This window comes from Mercenaria mercenaria, chromosome 11, assembly GCF_021730395.1.
Source record: "Mercenaria mercenaria strain notata chromosome 11, MADL_Memer_1, whole genome shotgun sequence".
Classification (NCBI taxonomy): Eukaryota; Metazoa; Mollusca; class Bivalvia; order Venerida; family Veneridae; genus Mercenaria; species Mercenaria mercenaria.
The window spans coordinates 11914678-11936865 of record NC_069371.1 but is presented as its reverse complement, the minus strand read 5'-3'; the positions used below and the strand labels follow the sequence as shown (position 1 = coordinate 11936865).

At 32.8% G+C, this 22188-nt stretch overlaps 1 protein-coding gene across 4 annotated transcripts in view; it reads right to left on the bottom strand.

Moving 5' to 3' along the window:
• Positions 1 to 22188, bottom strand: part of LOC123532215 (ligand-gated ion channel 4-like) — a 265041-nt gene that overhangs the window by 95904 nt on the left and 146949 nt on the right. The window contains exon 4 of one of the 4 annotated variants that reach the window (XM_045313597.2): positions 13055 to 13098. The exons of 2 other annotated variants lie outside the window; for them this stretch is intronic. The gene's annotated coding sequence lies outside the window, so the exon portion shown is untranslated. Of the gene's footprint in view, positions 1 to 11648; positions 11691 to 13054; positions 13099 to 22188 lie in introns of those variants that run through there. One more of the 4 variants, XM_053518572.1, reaches the window with a different exon arrangement.

The following is a 22188-nucleotide window of genomic DNA, read 5'->3' as shown; positions in this document are numbered from 1 at the left end:
AGGATTTGAATTTTTTGTTCAAAATAAATGAAACAACTGCCTAAATAAATGTTAATTATAATTACGTGGATCAAGTAAAACTTTCAACTATATTAAATAAAATTCAAACCTTTCACAAATATAAAAGAGAGAAAAATATTGGAATCTAACAACAAAGTTATTAATTTTATGTTTATATCATAAACATGGCAGCCATATTATAACAAAAGGCATTATCCGCCTGTATTAACTCACTTATTCATGGACATATAAATAAATCAAGTATAATTTATATACTACCTTACTTAGTGTTATTATTGAATTTGCTATTTTTCTGTAATAACTCAGTGCAATGATATTCTAATGGAAAAGTCAGACTTTGAATTCAACATTCTCCCTTTACTACAGCGCAAATTCTGAGTAACTTGTATTTATGTTTTCTTTTTCAAAGAAAGTCACGAAATCGCTTTCATAGAATTAGTAAATGAAGCAGGTCTGTCGGTGGAACTTGTAAAATGAATAGATTTGTTAAGACGTTGGCGAACCAGGGTACTCTCGTCAAGAAAATTCTGTCAGCGATGGCATACAGTAATTATAATTAAACTAAAGTGATGTGAATCCATACTGTACATTTATCATTAGCTACTGACAACATCTAATAAAGCCACAAGGGAACAGCTGTTAAGATGCAATGGAGATAACATCAACTGAGAGAGCCTGCTGAAGGAAAGTACCGTGCAATTTTAAGGGAAATTGTTTGATCGATACGTCCAGTTGTACTTTACCCAATCAGTAGTGTATGGATTATGCAAATGCAGTGTCAAAGCTTTGACCGGTGATTCTGCTTTGACATTCCGTTGTTCCTATCATAAGATTTAGTGTGATGACTAAATATATCTGTTTATGTGGTATCCTACTTGCACATTTGTTAAAGATTATGATATTGACAGAAATTTTCAAGACTTAGATGTAAAGTATCATCTGTTGGAATTTGTATACATTACGGTATTTAGGAATACACTTCGTAAAATGTTATAGTTAGTGCAAACATTAGCTGAATGATTCTTATCAATTTAAACCAGTACTATTAAACATACACTTGTTACCAAATTTACATTAAAGATGATGGTATTCCTGATAAAATGATGCAGTCATGATAGATTCATTATATTGTCCTTCATAAATTTGTGTAAACATATCATAGAAAGAGTTACTATCTTCGAATTTTAATTCACTTCTACTTTATGAATGAAAATTTAGTTATCATCTATCTATTGTTGATGAAGCACGTCTGTTAAAAAAGTTATAAATATGTGATGACTAAACGTAATTACGCCATATACAACGAAACTGACTGGACATCAGATTTAACAGAGCAAGGTTGTGTATATCAGACATGAACATTTTCTTACATCGGAAGGACTTCCGAAACATTACCACTTCTCAGCAGATGCAAAACAGATATCATCAAGTTTGCTATTATTAGGTTATACTGATCTGTATTTTTTTTTCAAAAAGAACCTTGCCGCATTTACTTAGTATATGTAGACGTATGTTTGAAAATTTTCAACTTCATTTGTAGACCATGATGTATTTCTGGAACTTCCGTAGAAATCGAAGAAGCGATATTTGATAAGAATACATAATTTTACGGACTCACTGCTTTAATATCGTGAATACATAATTTAATTCTTGTAATCATTTATCGAAATTAAGAATAAATCGAAGGTCGAGTAACATTTCCGAAGGACGTTTAAATGGTTTATAAACTATTTAGGCATGATCTTTCTTTATTGTATTGAAACAAATTTCCATCGATATGTTGGCCCGTCTTAGCAAGGTAGAAACATAGAGTTTAGGGACACAGAGGATATTTGGTTGTTTCAGTGTCAGGTTGCACTTTCACGAATGAAAAGCAGATGCAATATTGACTGTGCCACACGCGAAAATGTAAGATATGGTGTTCATGACTGTAAGTGTTTTCATCTTACGTGTAAAACAAACACATTTGCACTTGAAACATGTAGCGGATATTATATATGTAACATAAGTCTGACGAATAATAGTATGAGGCATGTACGAATACACTAGGTCCTGCAAAATTTGTTCTATAAAATAACCTTTCCTTAAGAAATATCTGTATTATTTTACTGCATTCAACTGCTATGTGCTTTTTCTTTGTTTGTCAATACAATTTGTGAACGCCCGCCAGGGTATAGCGTAGGAATCAACAGTTGATGGTGACTGCTCCTTTGTCTCATTCCTTCGCCTATTCAATATTCATTTCACTTTGACGGCTGACTTAATAACTCCCACTGTTATAAACTGAAGATAACTTGACAATGAATGGATTCCATTTAGATAGAAACTTATCTCATTCAAAGCCTATTGCTTGCTTTGCAATGAAAATGTAGTCTCCAACAACATAGGTGTATGACGATCTTTAGAATTACTTCACATTAATTGCTAAAGCACAATCTGCTTTACTTTCACTACTTATCAGAAATATTTACATTATTGAGAGTATTCAAAAGTGACAAGTTTGAAGAGCACATTTCTATAAATGCAAAACCTCGCCTTGAAAATGCTACCAAAATGTCAGTGGGTTTTTTCCTTCGAGTGGCCTGAATCTTTTGCAGTCACACGTTATATGGTCAGTTTGATTTTAACTGTTTGAAGGACCTTTCCAAAATGTATGTTTATATGCTTTCTAAATATCATTTGAAGATTTTAGCGAATGAAATTCATAAAACGTTGCCCCTGATTTCCAATTATTTTTGCGAAAGTCTCATTTAGGATTTTTCCCTCAAAAGAATTTTATTGGTTATTGTTAACTCCGATAACAAATTCATTCAAAGTGCAGAGCTTATCTGTGATATGCACTGAATAAAATCTACGAACGCTAGGTCGTCGACCGAAATATAATGTCAAAATTCCATTAGTCTGCGTTATATTTCATGTTTACGGCGGTACTAAGTAAGTTCTTTGAAATGTTAAGCAAAGAAACGTGTCAGATTTGTCATTCCTTAACATAGACAACATCTACAAGTAAGCATGTTTTTCAATCATAAAGCAAGTCGTGCTAAGACAACGTTATTAAAAGAGGCAGAAACAATAACATTCTGCAACAGTTTTGAAAAGTGAAATTAAAATGAAACTAATCTCATAGTTCATCAGGATACCAAATTCTCTTTTAAAACAGAGCCTCAGTGAGGCGCAGAAAGGATTAATACATTGTAATGTATTTATTTATTTTGTTGGGTTTAACGTCGCGCCGACACAATTATAGGTCATATGGCGACTTTCTAACTTCGATGCTTGTGAACGACCTATGGTGTCCCTCCGTGCATTATTTCATCACATGCGGTCACCAGGGTAGAACCACCGACCTTCCGTAAGCCAGCTGGACTGCTTCCTCACATGAAGGAAGAAAAGAAAGAAAGCTCAATGAGCATAAAAAGCTACCTCGGTACTTTAGAAATTATCTTGATATTTGAAATTTTCTAAAACGTTGATTTTCATAGCCGAAAGGCTGTTGGAAATAAAAAGCATATCTAGAAAAAATAAATTTCTGCAATAATGTTTCAGAAAAATGAACCTCTTTGCTACGAAGTTTAGAATATTATCGCGACAGCTTCAAAATATACAACGGAGGACAATAAACCAATTAATTTAATATCTCTACGTTTTGCTTACTATGAAACAAAAGTGTAAATTATATTGTAAGAAAAATACTTTTGTATAAAGTAAACACGTTTCAGTTATTTCATTTTGATTGTACTATTATTGAAGAATCTGCTTAACAGGTCAATATTATCTTGTTATATGCATATTGATGATATAAGAATAGCCGGCTTAATAAAGACAATTTCTGAAAAATTGTCAAATCGTCGTGACCCTTGGAAGCACAGGAATATCTAATGTTAATTTTAAATAAAACAGTTCAACATTTAATTATGTCTCCCTAGAAGCTGACATTGTTTAAATAGATAAGCATACGTGAGAGTTTGTAAAGTTTCCTAAAAACACATTAAACGGAAACGTTTTAATTCGAAATATTAGAGTAGACTTAACAACGGTAAGTAACCAATTTGCGATAATTTTACAGGAAATTTATACGTATGAATTCTGGCTGAGCTGTTTGTAGTTAAAGAATTCACTACATGCACTGTGCCATTATAATTTTTGTAGCAAATGCTTAGGGAACAGTAATGTGTTTTTACAAATTTTGAAAACGCTGTTACAGGAATAGGAAAGATAACAGTGACTGTTATTCTAATTAATAGTATTTGTTTAGTGCTCGTCATGAACAAGCTTACAGCGGTTGCATACTTTGATTATACCATAGTCAAGTAATAAAGACGCATAATGTGCAATAATTATTGGCTATTGAAAACACCCCATAAAGCTCCAAGGGAAAAGGCTGACAAAGCCGCAAACAGCTGTTGAATTACAAAATAGACGATATTATCTGAGACCGTCATGTACCGTGTAAGTCTGTGCAAATTGATTGAACATTATGTCCCAAGAGAATGTTTAAGTATTATGCAAATGCAGCGTCACTGTTTACAGCGTCCACACTGTTTGTGATTTCACACACATGTTGTTTTTCATTTTATAATACAGCAGAATTTCTCATCATATTGGGATATGTGTAAAAAATATAATACATCGAGAGACGTTTGTTAGAATAAGATAAATTCTATTTGTACTCTTACACATTTAATGCCCGATCAAGAAACAAAAAAACATGCCCTAGTCGGGAATAGAACCCAAGCCGCCATGGCAATAAATGTTTTCTTGCGTTTTTTCACCAGTACACCACGGAGGAAAACGCACTTAACGGTCGTAAAATATAAAGTTTATAATTAAGTCAGTTTATCTCCAGTACCCTTTTAAAAACGCTTTCAATTCTGAATGGAAATAATAGTAAAAACAACTAATGCTTATGTGTTTTGACAACATATGATCTGTCAAAGACTTCTTAATAAATGTGGCAATAATTTACTGATATCTAAAATTTGTCTTAGCTACAATTTTCTGTTACCTTTAGTATTTCATGTTACAAGCAATTTATACCTTTTGACGTAACATAATACTCTAATATACGTTAGAAAAACTGCATCAGTGATCATGATACAACAACACAGCAATGATGTATTCATCAAATGTCCTTCATTAAGAACCAATCTGTAAATAATGTCAAAACATTCATTTAGACTCTGTACCTTTGAATTTCGGGGCTAACGTCAAGATTAGAAATAAAACGCAGTACTATACTAAATCGGTTATCGTTGACCTTTAAATGTACAAATGATATAATTTGCAAAAGCCATACAACTCGCGCTATCAAATATCTTAGCTATGACCAAAATAATCGTATCAAATTTGCATTGTACATGATTTTTTTTCTTTGAAAATAAAAGCCGATGGGACAGTCCCGTCAGCCGAAGGACTCTACTGATGTACCTTAACATTTTCAGCTTTATAAGTGAATCCCCCTGACACTTTATGAGCTTCTAGATTCTTTCAAGCATAGGAAAGTATAATTTCACGAGAATACATCAATTGAATCTAATGTAATCACTGCTTCTTTTACCCAGATAACCAGTTTATTCCAAATGAATGTCGTATATATCAGTTTATCAATTTCCTCACAAAAGTGATTAATTGTAAAGATTTCTGTAATTATTTCCAAATGGTAAAGGGGTTTTAGGTCAACTGAGACATAATTGATGTCTTTTCTAGCTTATTTTTTTACGTTAGATTTTGTTAGATAAAGTAATAAACAGAAAAAAGTTTACCTTTCAGTATGTTCAGCATTAAAATATTTGTCTTGCTTTTTTTAAAACGAAGTAATACTTTTGTTTTGAAGTAGTAATAACAAATCTAATGTTATTTTCTAAACTAGATAAATGATTATGTTCCTCTGTAAGTTATTCAATTTATAAATGTGCAGGACACAGATACAGTGTGCTTATGATAATCAGTCCGGTTTATATATTTGTAAGGTTACTTGAAATAGGAATCCGCATAAATCATCACAACTTCAGTGTGATGGATAAGAACAAGTCTGGTGGCATGTTTGAAGTGAAGGAACGCGCAACTAGAACCGAAAGTAACGTTGACAGATGCCATATTTATTTGACATGAACATTTTTCTTACATCAGAAGGCAGATGTTTAAAAACTTATGATAGCCTAATGTGTCTGCTGAGATAAAAATTGCTTCCGAAACATTTCGATTAGAAAACGCAGATGCAATACAGATATCATCGAATTTGCTATAATGAGACTAACCTAATTTCTGTCCCACGTTGATTCAATGCACTTAGGCACATGTTATTGTACGCTACACTTGAACTCTAACTGTAGAACAATATACATGTGTATTTTCCTGGAATTCAGACAAGCAACATTCAAAATCTTAATGTCTAAAGTTTGAATAAGAGTGTGAAAGGATAACTGTTTCCTCTAATCGTGCAACATGGCAAATATATGAATAGACTTTCAGGATGAAAAGCTTACAATAGGCTTGAAATCTGTTAGATACATCCATATTAACGTATGGTCTAGCAGATTGTACTAGGGCGGGTAATTGATAGTTATTATTATAGTTCCTTTAAAAAAAGGACCTTTATTTATGTTCTTGCTAGACTGTAAAATAAATGACCATCATTTAAGTTAAAGGTTAATTTTTATAAACACAGTATATATCACTCAACAATTTGATAATAAACATTACCAAACTGTCGAGTTGTATTTCCAAAGTGTAAATGTACCAACTTAATGTTGATAATGACGTTTAGTATTTTGACCTATCTAAGTGTTGGCTTTCCTCTATTCGTTAAGTGTCTCAAGATGAATGTTAGCAGCTGGTAGTTGAATAGCACGGTACTCAGAACTTCCTGGTAACGCATACCTATTGCTGGTAAAGATAAATTACATTCATCTGATATTCTTTCTGTATACTAGTGTCTTACACTGAGAGTGTTCGGCACTTGTATTGTTACTAAGAAATTGGAAATAAATTTTAACCATTATGGCAGTTGCTTTTAGCTAGACTAATCGGAACATCAACATTAAAACTGTCTGCTTATACATAGTAAAGTATCTATCTATATGAGGCAACTACGAACATATCTAGTTTACACACTGTATTTTGACACATCTGCTATATCTTTCCGCAACAATTTCTGTTTAAGGCGGACCTACTTTGCGATGTATGGATCTGGCTGTGTTGCTGTGTGCTGACAGGAAATCTACCCTCCTTACCTTTTAATATTTATAGGCAGTTGACAGTCTGTGTTGTTACCGTTTCATAGGCTGTGTGCGTGCGTTCGTGCGTGCATACGTGTGCGTGTGATCATAACTGTGGAGGGAACCGGAGGGAATGTCATGAGAATTAGCTTGCCATATTGTCCCGTACAAAACCAAATAGTTTCCTTATCAAATAACTAAATATCTGTTTTATCATCTAATTGTTTACAGAAAATGGGACAGCGGAAAAAATATTAATATTTAGAATGTTTGTATTTTTTTATACTTCATTCATTTTTGACAGTTCCAAATGTTAAAAGTTGTATGTTTGAACTTTAAAATAAGAAAAACAACTTAATCTATATATTTAGGAAGACAAAAAGTCGTCAAAGAATTTTTAAAAGAAATTGCAATTATACAGCTGTACATTTTCACATAATTTTATCTCATGCGTATGTAAATGCTACATATGTATTCACGTTTGGCTTCTATTTGGGAAATATACTTACACTGGAACACATGTTTGGCAAGAACATTTTTTTCACATGTCAGGCCTGACGGTGGTTAAAATATCAGCACTGATATTTAATCATTAATCGAATTTTATGTGGGTTTTTTTCTGTTGGATTTAACGTTGCACCGACACATGATAGGTCATATGGCGACTTTCCAGCTTTAATGGTGGAGGAAGACCCCAGGTGCCCCTCCGTGCATTATTTCATCACGAGCGGGCACCTGGGTAGAACCACCGACCTTCCATAAGCCAGCTGGATGGCTTCCTCACATGAAGAATTCAACGCCTTGAGTGAGGCTTGAACCCACATCGATGAGGGGCAAGTGATTTGAAGTCAGTGACCTTAACCACTCGGCCACGGAGGCCCCCTTTATGTGGTTTTAGAATTATGCATCTGAAATAACTATATTCAGCAAGGTACGAAATCAGCAGAGTCAAGTTTTTACAAGAATCTGCTGATAACCTCTGTGATATATATTGACATTAAGTAATATACACCAATATTTCGCACTATTTTGTCATTCGTATTATGACATTCCATTTTATGACCACGCGACTAGAACAGACTAATATGTGGAAATCTGATCACTTGCTTCTCGTATATCTATAGTATTTTGACATTATTAAGAAATTCTGAAGAATATGAATGTTCTATTATACGTTTAATTTCTAAATCTTGTGCAATAGTTCCGAAAGAAAGCAAGAAAATATGTAAATGTAATTGTTTGGTATCCATTGCCTTCTCCAGAACGATGCTAGAAGATATGATTTATGATACATAAAGGTCTAGGATTTAATTGTTGTACTGGTATTGTAAACTATGGTATATATCCTTTTAGGTCTTTAATTTGTTTTGATATTTTGTTTAGTGCTACTGAATCGCCCGACTGAAAGTGGTGCAACTAAAACGATAACACGTGACCAAAAATGAAGGTAAAGTAGTCAAAACAGGATTGGAATAACATAGTTTTATTATGTCTGTTAGTATATGTACCAAGAACATTACCTCACAAGGAAAGAATATTTTAAAGCCGTCTAAACATCTTGAAAGATAGGCAAAAAACTATTTCCCTCACTGATGTTGAGAATAGTCAATAATGACAACTGGCCAATAAATCTTTTATCATTATATGTTATCTTATCACCTTAAAAATTACAATTAATACTGAATTTGTTCTTCTCTCCTTTATATCATAAAAACATGATTCGAAACTGACACAATTTGGAAAACGATGAACGCATAAATTATTTTATATATCTATAAGGAGATATGCTACTAATCTGCTCTTTCATAAAGCAGTGACTGAAACTTTAATTTAGAAATATTCGGAAGTAACTTCTACTCACAAACCTATTTCTTAAATACCATTAGCATGAACTTGGATATATCTTATAAAAATGCTTTTTATTAAACTATAAGTTTTCTATTCGTTTCTGTTTTTCATGTTAATATAAGCATCTGCATAATAAATTATTGAAAAATATGTCCAGGGTAATGCAGTCTCTACACTGAACTTTAATTTGTAAAATTAACAAAATAGCTATAAAAAGATGCATGTTAATTGCATACATTTTCATATTTTCATTCGAAACATACATATACTTAACGTGTGTCTATTTTATTAGCTCAAATAAAACATATTTCTGTGTACTTATTGATTCTATATAACAATTATTCAAAAATGACATTTGAGAGTGGGACCTTAACTTGCTTGATTTTTGATACATAGAGCAAATTAAAATCAAAGGCCTGAAGGGCCTGAGTCGGCTAATGGTTGATGTACTGACAGTATAGTCTACCAGTTTCAGTTTGTTTTTAGTTTTTTCTTAAAATGTCATAACACAGCTCGATATTTACCCAAAATATTATATCCGGATACGATTACACTTTTCTCCAGTTTCAACAATATATTTTACAAATTGTGATGATACGAAGACATTTAGCAGCAATTGGCAGTATCTGACATTGAAGTTTATGGTTAAATTATCTCTTATTTAAATCTTTCCATAAAAAAGTTGCTTCGTTTCGCGAAAGCAGCCAAACATAGACGATCTACTTTCGATTTAAAAAACTACAAGAAAATACAATTTAATGTTTCGCCGATTTGTTTATTTCTCGAAAAATTAGAATTAAAATAATTTTTAATATCAGTAATAACTAAACAAACCAGTAAGAGCTTCTTCTTCCGATAATTTATCCGTTTACTGACTGCAAAATTCAACCCACGCAAAGTTTATAGAAATCATACGATGCGTGTTTACGTTCAATGTGGGAGAAATAAGGCTGATCGGCTATGTTACCTAACGCATCCAGACGATTCAGATTTTGTTTTTAAAAAAGCATTGTGTGCGTTTCTGTAATTTTATATATGTTTTTATACGCTTAGAAATGCGTATTTGCATTATTTCTATACGTAATTTACGCTAATACGCATATTACCTGGAGCCCTGTGGAACTATTTTTTGTCTTTCGCTGGATGTTACCCAAGCTTTGTAAGCCTGCGCAATTCTTAAAATGCACATTTATGCTTAATGAGTTACATTCGAGTATTGCACAATTACAAGTCATAAATATGACAGATTACATCGTATATTGGTCATAGCAAAGGGAATTGACACAACTTAACTTCATTCATGCAGTGAACTGTTTGAAGTTTGAGAAATCTAATGGAACTACATCTCTTCACGTGTTATTCGGTCCATTTAAAGAATCGCTGAACAGCAAGGACTCGTCAAAAGGCTTTCAGCCTTTAGCCGACTCAAAAATACGTACTCGTGCACAACTCCATTCGCTACTGCTGAATGGTTATCGCTACCGCTGAGTGGTTAAACTTCAAAGTTTGTAAGTGTTAAAATGAATAGTTTTGACTAGACGCGTTTCTACGATACTCGAATTACTAAAGGTACATCTCAGTAACTAGTCGAGAAACAAAGAGTTTTGTAACACACTCTACATTCTTTTATTTCAGGAGGTTTTTTGGTATCCCGATATACTTGTTGATTCTTTCTTAAAAAAAGCGATAGCTGTACATTTATTGATAAAATATGTTCAGTCACTGCGCTTCAAAGATTCTTGAAGCAGTAATTAAAACTGCAAACGCAAACAGTGCACTGCAAAGCGTTATACAGATGTATGCATGAGTATTGTTACATCATTTGTAAATAGCACAAGTAACAGTAATATAAGCCAATTCAATGCCCTGAAAGTGATATTATTTGTAGATCTCAGAAGAATAAGGAATAAGGCATTAAAATAGAAAAATTGAAAACTCCACAGGTCGCTCAACACGACAAAAACGAAATTGTTGCTGGTTCGGTTTGATTGGGCCTGTTCATGGACGGTAGTGGAAATGGATACTACCGTCCATGCCCTCTAGCCCCGGGTGGAGCAGAACTTAACATTTACACATGCTACACGGACAAAAGAAAACAATTTAGAGACATCCACAAATGTGTTCATACGGCGGTGCACAAGTCTAGAAAGTGTGCAAGTAATACTACATACGGCAGAAGCGGTCTATAATGTGTACAGATTTCAATTTTCAAAAGAAAAAAAATATGTGTTCATATGGACATTTATAGCCATTTAGTGATAATACTTTGCAGCTGTTGTTTTAGTTTTTTTTTGTCATTTCTGCAAACAACTTTTGAGGTCATAAGCAAGAAAAAAGTCAAATTTCAATAAAAAGCGGTGTGTCAAATAAATAGAATTATGATCATTGTATCTCAATACTGTAAAATCATTAATATTTGTGGGTACTAATTTTCGTGGATTTCGTTGTGTGCGTTGTCCCTTCAATCCATGAAATCAAACTAGTCTCATTCATTTAATATTCGGATGTTGAATTCACTTTATCATTAAATTATTTTTTTTACAAGAGGAGAAACAGACTTACTGTTTGCCAAGTGGTCTAGTGATACTCTAAGTTCTTTCAGTACTGAAAATGTAGGTGTGAAATGAAAATATTAGTAAATATGATAAATAAGTTAGACGTGGATACATTTATGTCAATCAAATGATACAGTCCCTATTTAGACAAACAAACAAGGCATTTTGTCTGGAACTTTACTACATACTTATCTGAATGCAACATGAGAAATGTAAAAACGTGTATCAAGTAAAGAAAGTCTCGCTAAACGTATATGGGCCATGAATTGTTTACAGCCAAACATTTATAAAAACTTCTATTTTAAATAGTGCACAAAATTAGTCTCTGGATCAAAATATGGCTTGGTAACATTGATTCACTTCGTTTTTATACGCCCGTTTGAAAAACGGGACGTATTATGGGAACGCTCCTGGCGGGCGGGCGGCGTCCACAGACTTTGTCCGGAGCATATCTTCTACATGCATGGAGGGATTTTGATGAAACTTGGCACAGTTGTTCACCATCATGAGACGGAGTGTCGTGCGCAAGAACCAGGTCCCTAGGTCTAAGGTCAAGGTCACACTTAGAGGTCAAAGGTCAAATTCAAGAATGACTGTCCGGAGCATATCTTCTTCATGCATAGAGGGATTTTGATGAAAGTTAGCACAATTGTTCATCATCATGAGACGGAGTGTCACGAGTAAAAACCAGGTCCCTAGGTCTAAGGTCAAGGTCACACTTAGAGGTCAAAGGATACAAGAAAGAAAACTTTGTCCGGAGCATATCTTCTTCATGCATAGAGGGATTTTGATATAACTTGGCACAAATGTTCACCACCACGAGGCGGAGTGTCTTGCGCAAGAACTAGGTCCCTAGGTCTAAGGTCAAGGTCACACTTAGAGGTCAAAGGATACAAGAATGAAAACCTTGTCCGGAGCATTTCTTCTTCATGCATAGAGGGATTTTGATATATACTACATATGACAGAAGCGGTCTATAATGTGTACAGATTTCAATTTTCAAAAGAAAAGAATATGTGTTCATACGGACATTTATAGCCATTTAGTGATACTACTGTGGAGCTGTTATTTCTGCAAACAACTTTTGAGGTCATAAGCAAGAAAAAAGTCAAATTTCAATACAAAAACGGTGTGCCAAATAAATAGAATTATGATCATTGTACCTCAATACTGTAAAATCATTAATATTTGTGGGGACTAATTTTCGTGGATTTCGTTGTGTGCATATGAAATCAAGCCAGTCTCATTCATTTAATATTCGGATGTTGAAATCCACGAATTCATATTCCGGCGAAATAGACTGACTGACCAAAAGCGCCCAATATCATGCAGACAAATCAAATGATTTCACAGTACTTCTGTCAATTCACTTTATCATTAAATTATATTTTACAAGAGGATAAACAGACTTACTGTTTGCCAAGTGGTCTAGTGATACTCTAAGAGTTCTTTCAGTACTGAAAATGTAGTTATGAAATGAAAATATTAGTAAATATAATAATAAGTTAGACGTGGATACATTTATATCAACCAAATGATAAAGTCCCTATTAAGACAAACAAACATTTTGTCTGGAAATTTACTACATACTTATCTGAATGCAACATGAGAAATGTAAAAACGTGTATCAAGTAAAGAAAGTCTCGCTAAACTTATATGGGTCATGAACTGTTTACAGCAAAACATTTATAAATACTTTTATTTTAAATAGTGCACGAAATTAGTCTCTGGATCAAAACATGGCTTAGAAACATTGATTCGCTTTGCTTTATATTTCATTTATGCGGGTTATACCATAGTGCCGGCTTTCCGCAGAGATTACGGTATGTTTTGTGTTTGGATTCCTCACATTTTTAATTTGACGTCTACTGTGGAGTTGTAACTACTACGGGACTACAAGGAGCAAAGAACATTTCGGCATAACTGTTGCAATGTTTTACAACGTCAAATTGCACGATACATGAATAATCAAAGAAACTTATGATTGTCATTAGACATTAGAGAAAAAACAAACCAGCAACTATGAACTATAACTGACTTTATTCATAAAATTAACAATTCAAATACCTTTAGAATGTAACTAACCTCAAAGTCTAATTTTGTCCTGGTCAAATTTAAATCCAAACAATAAAAACTCCAATTTATTCACAAATAAAAACTGAATTTAGGATGTCCAAAGAATGTAAATCCTCTCTTCAAAGAATTAAATGTTAAATGTTTAAATCAACAGTGTTTATGTAAATTCTTCGAATGTTGACTGTCAAAACAGGTAATATTTTGTTATAAAGAAATACAGGAAAGTTTTCAATACTTTCGTACTTTAGGCTCTACCCTGTCCTCAGACAGCTTACTATTCAAAGTATCATGGAGGGTTCCAGAACATTCACGTATTTACAAGAATAAAAAGAAGATTCTGGAAAAACAGAGAACAATCCAGACTTTAAAAATAATTGTCACATTCTGTGTATCAGTATTGTGATAGAACCTTCTGGAACACCGTAGAATATAAACAATATATATGATGTTTCAGAACTAGGTAAAAAACAATAAGTTATCAATTAAGTATAGCCTTAAGGGGAATGATATATGTATAACAAACTAAAGATATTCCATAATGTTTCATGTACTTCAATATCAACAGTATATAACTGGCATGAAAATACATGAGTGACATGGAAATTATTTTCCCGAATGTGTAACAGAAATTCGCTTAGGGAGCATGATTTACTGCAAACATGTTAACAAGTCTGTCCGCTGTGGCACAGAATTTGATAATTTTCAAACTGTGGAAACAAGCCACGATACTCCTTAAGTGATATTGCGTACTGGGAATTGACGTGACAAAAGTTGGAGAAATAAATTTAGCTTTGAGTGTTTAATTTACAAAATCAAAGTAGAGACATGTTTAAAAGTCGTCAGTGGGATTCAGCTCAGTCGCAAAAATACTTTCATTTTTAGATTTTTTTTTTCATTTGAAAACATGTTTTTTAGGATAGCCAAATTTAAACTAGTTCAGATAATTTGTTAGCAAACTATTTGTTTCCATAATATTAACCCTCTTAGGCCAAACCTTCAAAGGAGCTGAATTTAATCATGAAATTCCTCATCTGTCAAATTGTAGGCAAAATTATTTTTTTGGGCTTTTGTGAATGTTGCCTTTAAAATATTCCCCGCTTCACCACTTTAGATTCAATCTCCATTATGGGATAAGAATTTCAATTAAGGATGCTAACACTGTAATTCTACACAGATTCTCACTCTTCACCAAAGTAATATCCAGGAATTTTAATCAACAAAAATTAATCTAACACATTCTAATCACCAAAGTATTATTGTTATATAAAATGTACTTGGTAAACGGTTAACAGTATAAGCAAAATACCATCTTTAGCAGTTGATTATAATGCATGAACATTTTACGAACTACAGGATGTTTATTTCAAAACGTTGTAATAAATGCATCCATTTCAAAACAAATTATATCACATTTATTTCAAACTGTTGCATAACTTTCAATAAATATTCTTCGAATGAATAAACTTGATAAATTTCATTTTCAAATTGATCAAACTGTCAATTTACGTTTTCTTTTCAAAGTTATTGACGAAAATATCACTCACAGACATGTTATTGTTGATATAATTATATCTTCATATGGGTGGAATAGATTTATAAATTATAATTTTTACAAGTTAAAGCGTAGCAAAAGTTCCTTCTAGTGCACATCTATATAAATATATAATGATCATTTTGTAAAGTTTTGGTTGCAATGTCTGTTTTAAATATTGGTCATCAGTGTGTGGAACTCCAGGACCGGATACAAGGACAAGACCATTCTATCTTATTGACATTCCTTATTCCCCGTTTAAGCGTCCGCGGGTGCGTTACATTTTACACCAAGGGTGGATTTATTTCTGTACCAAAATGCGAAAAACTAAAATTTTGAAAAAGAACTATGTTGTTTTATACTGCCTTAAATGTCAAGTCCGCTATTTCCGAAGTATTTATGCTAACATAAGTTGTTAAGTCCAACAACAAAGTAAATCCGTTACCACTTTCAGTTGAATAAATACGGCAATTAAGAAAACTGACTATACACATTGACTCGGTCAGTCCATGTCCACATGTAGTGTACCATCGATGCGTGAATGTTTTGCGCACAGTTAGAATGTCGCAATGGGGTTTGTTTTCACATACTGACCATGCATACGAAGGTAACGAAGTATGTTAAATTTTGTGACAAATAAGATGTTTGGCATGTTTCAACAAAGTCACTTTTCAATCCTCAGGTTTAGTAATATGTAATCCGCGGAGCGCGATCACTTAGAGAGTCGCCTCAATTAGGAACGAATAATTTGAACGTCAGAGGTTATTTCTAAGGTCACGGAGTTTGACTGGCCAGCTTATAATGACAACAGCTTTCGAGGTCAGTTGCTCAATCAAGTGTGACTTACCAATTCTAAGTGTTCCTTCTCAGGAGAACAATTAACAGAGGAAATAAAATTAACTGTTCTGGCAATCTGTATGCTTTGTGCGTGTGGCAAGAATTCCTAAATGTATTTCTACATGCGGAAGTTAATACGGGACTATCTACGACAACATAATTATCTACAAAGTTATACTTGCCAAGAAATGAATACCGTCAAAGACATGATATTATTATGCACCATTTCATTATATTAAACCAATGTATACTGGTATTTTGGTATGATATATAACATACATATAAATTCCCCAAATGAAACGTTCAATTTATGGTCTCTATATCTTGAAGGTATTTTATTCTTATTTATGATCTTAATTCACTTTCAGGTTTCTTTTTTGTTTATACTGACCGCTTTGAAGGCTAAAGCTTAAAAGGTTGTAATGAAATTGTTGGTTCCGACAATAAAAGTGCGGCACTGAAATACACCTTGAGCACGAAATATGCAAAACATATATGACTGAAATTGAAATTTACCAACATTCTTCTCTCATTATAACAGTAAATGTCAGAAACGTTGACGTGTTGTGGTGCAAAACGTAGTATGCAACACAGATGATACAGAAAAAGGCATATGACTTGAATGGGTATTACTATTATTATTCTATCTACTGTTAAATATCCAAAGACTGACATTATAATATACTAAAAGGAATGTATATAACTTATGCAAAGTATTTTGCGTCATATAGGCAATCATTCAATAATATTTGCAGGAAACGAAAATGTGCCAATGATAATAAGTACGCTTGACAAGTTAAATACGTCTACCATGACTTTTATTGTGCTTATTTATTAATACAAATACAAAGTGCTTATACCTCTTATTGTAATGTTTGATTCTCCTAAAGCATACTAATTGTAACTAAAAAAAACAACAACAAAAAAAAAAAAAAAAAAAACACTATCGAATCTAGAAGTAAAATCGAAATTATTCACTTCATGACATATATTTAATTTGCAAGCTATAATACAAAAGTATTTATCGAAAAGGAAAGGACGTGTCTATGTTTTCTTCATTGATTATATGAAAGCATATGATAACTGTATACATACTCAGCTTTGGAATAGTTTAGTACGTAAAGGTATTGATGAAAATAGTAAACTTTTGTTAGTATTTAAATCAATGTACGGCCAGCTGAAATCTTGTATTAAAACAAATGGCGGTATCACAGACTTTTTCCCGTGCGAAATTGGTACAAAACAAGGCTGTGTTAGTTCGACAATATTTTCTCACTTTTTATCAATGACTTATCAACTTTCTTAAAACGAAATGTGGTACCGGAATTTTTATTACAAATGACATACCGGATGTGTTTGCATTGATGTTCGCAGATGACGTGTCAACGGTTGCAGAAACAGTTTTAAAACTTCAGCATCAAATTAATGCCGTCAGTGACTTTTGCGATGAAACAGGGATGAAACTAAACTTAGAAAAATCAAAAATAATGGTTTTTCGAAAAGGTGGTTATTTAAGACGAAACGAGAAATGGACATATAAAGGGAGAGAAATCGAAGTTGTCTCTTGGTACAAGTATCTCGGTTCATTTTTTACGCCGAAACTTTGTTGGTCCAAAACCCAAGAAACTTTGGCCTTACAAGCGAATAAAGCTGTAAACGCAATATTTAAATGTCAAAAACACTTTGGTTATTTAAATCATAAAGACGCATTTAAATTATTTGATGCAACTGTTAAACCGATTTTAACATATTCAGCAGAGATATGGGGATATCAACAATGTTCAGTCATCGAACAAGTACAAGTCCGTTTTTGTAAACAACTAGCGTGCATGAACCAAAATGTTGCAAATTTCTTTGCCCTTAGTGAATGTGGACGATATCCGTTGTCAGTAACTTACATTTCAAAATGTGTCAAATACTGGACTAAATTATTACATATGTCAAGAGAGAGGTACCCCAAACAGTGCTATTTCATGCTAAAACGTTTAGATGAAATTGGTCGCATAACATGGGCAACTTATATAAAACGTTTACTATACCAGTATGGATTTGGTTATGTGTGGATCGCAAACGACGTTGGCGACCCGTCGGTTTTCCTACAAGTTTTTACAAACAGACTTAGGGATTGTGCTTACCAGTCGTTATCCTCGGACATTAACAATTCGTCGAAATCGTTGTCTTATAAACTGTATAAGTGTGCTCTTAACCCGGAGAAATACCTATCTCTACCACTCACGTATATGCAAAAACATATGTTGTCGAATTTTAGATGTTCTAGTCATGCTCTTATGATAGAAAAAGGAAGACATTTAAAAATTGATAGGAATTATAGATTTTGTCCACACTGCCATAGTATGAACATTTACACTATCGAAAACGAGATTCATTTTCTATTAATTTGTCCGCTATACCATACATTAAGAGAAAGATACTTTAAACGAGAATGGACATCTTCGATAATTTGTGAACAGCTGTTTATAAGAATAATGAGTGACTGCGAAACAGACAGTATTTTCTCACTTTCGAGATTCTTAGTTAACGCTTTCGACTTAAGGAAGTCGAGAATATCAGACTTAAATATGTAACTTTTACATCTTACAGATATAAGCACATGTGCACAGACTGAATAGTGTTAACGGAACCTGCTTTAAATAAACTGTGTTTAAAAGAATATTAATACAAACTCCTTAAGCTGTGTTAGACAAAGCTTAAAAATGATGTACGTGAACAGTTATCATTATTATTAAAATGTTATAATAATGCGTTACCTATGTGATTATTGATGTAATATCTGACTTTTTTCAGAATAAATACAAAGTTACTAATTCTAGTAAATTACTGTAACTTCTGTATCGATTATGTGTATTTCAAGTATAAAAGGTCCTACTCAGTCTCTCAACACATTTCTGTCAATATCCTTAAGATATGTTAACAGTCTACATAGAACAGTTTTTGAGTGTTTACTTTTTCATTCGCAATATGATAAAACTTTGGTAAATTTCTTCCAGACTCAATAAACTTTGTTGTTATATTCAAACAGTATATCTAGAATGTTAAAGAATACATTTTAAATATAATGTCATTACATTGTACAATAATTAATGCCATATTGATTGTATTTTGGGCCGGTGGCCTTGTATTACAAATAAACCAATATTGTATTGTATTGTATTGTATTTATTTTTTCTTCAAAATGTTACGACAAGCATTTTATTGACATAAGCGGCATCTATCGTAAAAACTATTGAAACACTTATTTAGGCCAGAACTCTTTTTAATGTAAGACTTGAGGTTGTCTAAATATCTGCAATAATTATGATTCATATATCATCTTATGATGAGATTGTAAGAAGGTACATCTGGAATGAGAATATAAGTCAAATACAAAATCATGCTCATATATATGCTGTTGATAAGAGCGAAGAAAAGTATCAATATTTTAGATAGCATACAAAAGTATTTCATATTATATGGAACATTTCATTTTTTTATGTGCAAGCTATATATAAATTTTGTCCTTTTTTCATGTCTGAATATGCCATTAAAACAAAAAAAATAATATAAAAGTATCAATTGTTCTTAATGTGATGATAAAAAGACAGGAATCAATGGGATATCGTTAGAGATACACATAAAAAGATATATATGGCAGCAGCACAGGAATATGGACAATCAATGAATTAGATGTATCATACCATAATTATACAATATGGAGAATAAAAACAATAAACTTTCTCCCAATTTATGCAACGTTTAAAACATTTAAATCAACACTGTCCTGTATTAGTATCTGATGAACAATCACATTCGTCACTGCTGTAGTGTTTTGTTTAGGGAGGCTGCATTCTAGGAAAATGGCTATTCCTGTAGGATATTTGTCCTTCTTTATCACTATAGATGGTTTTAAAAAATACTGTAAACAGTATTACACGTTGTCCAAAGTGGCAATATTTTGATACCATGGCTTCATATGTGAACTCTATAAAACGTCAGCGAAATTGTTTATAAAACTGATGCAAGTTGTACTATCAAAAGAGTGAAGAAACTCTTCTTCAAGTTGAGATGCAAAATAAGAGCGATACTCAAACGAATTAAGCGTTATAGTCAAAATACACACGATATTTGTGAACGCCATTTGATGATCGTTAAAAGCTTAAGCGACTTATCATTATAACAATACATGTAAAAAGGCACGAACTTGAACACTGAATCTTTAGAATGCAGTTTAATTGAATGACAAAACAAGTATACACAAAAGACACTTAAAACAAGATGGCCCTAGGTCGCTCACCTGCGAAACACACCATAACAGTGTAAACATGTTTGACCTAGTGATTTCATGGAAACAAATATTCTGGCAAATTTTCATTAAGATTGGACCAAAAATGTGGTCTCTTGAAATTAAAAAAGTATTTTCTTAGATATGACCTAATGACCTAGTTTTTGACCCTAGATGATCCATATTCAAACTTGACCTAGATTTTTTAAAGGCAATCATTCTGACCAAATTTCATGAAGAACAATTGAAAAATACAGCCTCTATCGCATACATAAGATTTTCCTTTGATTTGATCTAGTGACCTACTTTTTGATCCCAGATAACCCATATTCAAACTCGACCTAGATTTTATCAAGGCAATCACTCTGACCAAATTTTATGAAGATCGATTGAAAAATACAGCCTCTATCGCATACACAATGTTTTTCTTTGATTTGATCTAGTGATCTACTGTTTGATCCCAGATAAACCATATTTAAACTTGACCTAGATTTCATCAAGGCAAACATTCTGACTTTCTGACCAAATTTTATGAAGATCAATTGAAAAATACAGCCTCTATCGCATACACAAGGTTTTTCTTTGAATTGACCTAGTGACCTGTATTTTGATCCTAGATAATCCATATTCAAACTCAACCTAGATTTTATCAAGGCAATCATTCTATCCAAATTTCATGAAGATCAATTGAAAAATACAGGTTCTATCGCATACATTATGTTTTTCTTTGACTTGACCTAGTGACCTAGTTTTTGACTCCAGATAATCCATATTCATACTCGGTCTAGACATCATCAAGGCAAACATTCCGACTTAATTTCTCGAAGATCAATTGAAAAATACAGCCTCTATTGCATAAACAATGTTTTTCTTTAATTTGACCTAGTGACTTACTTTTTGACCCTAAATAAACCTTCAAACTCAACCTAGATGTTATCAAGTCAATCATTCTGACTAAATTTCATGAAGATCAATTGAAAAATACAGCCTCTATCGCATACACAAGTTTTTTCTTTGATTTGACCTAGTGACCTAGTTTTTAACCCCAGATAACCAATTTTCAAACTCGGCCTAGATTTCATCAAGGTTATTATTCTGACCAAATTTCATGAAGGTCAGTTGAAAAATACATTCTCTATTGCATCCACAAGCTAAATGTTGACACACGACAGACAAGACAGGCAGACGACAGACGCCGGACATCGAGCGATCACAATAACTCACCTGAGCATGCTAAAAATAAATTACCATCATCAATTTTTAACGAGGCTGACAGACTGACACACTGTGGTTACGCATTTTAAAGAGTATTCACTATCTGAAGAAACCGTGTCACATAATTTTGGCATCTATTTATGGACATGATAGAGGATTATACCACTTTAACTATACTAAAAAGATCATGAAATTAAGAAAAATATTTATTTTTAGTCTTTGACATTGTTTTTTTTTTCAAGCAGAGACCATTGTAAAAGAATGCAACCAAGAAAGATCTTGTGTAAAAGGTTACCCATAGACGGAAGCCTTGTTCATTTTTTTTTTCATTTCACTGAGTGACTTGAATCTTTTGGAAGTCATTAACTATATGATCAGTTTATTTTTTGCGGTGATTAATTTGCGACCAATCAGATAAACAGAGTTTATGAGTCATTAAATAAAACTTTGTATGTCATACTAATAATTACTATTCACTTTTATGCTTATTTTACGTTTTTTTCCTTTCTGCACCATACCCTAAAAACAATGTGATCCCAAAAATAACAATAAATTTCGTTTCATTTTATTTTACTTCCTACAACTGTCAAAGAATGTTATTTATTCTAC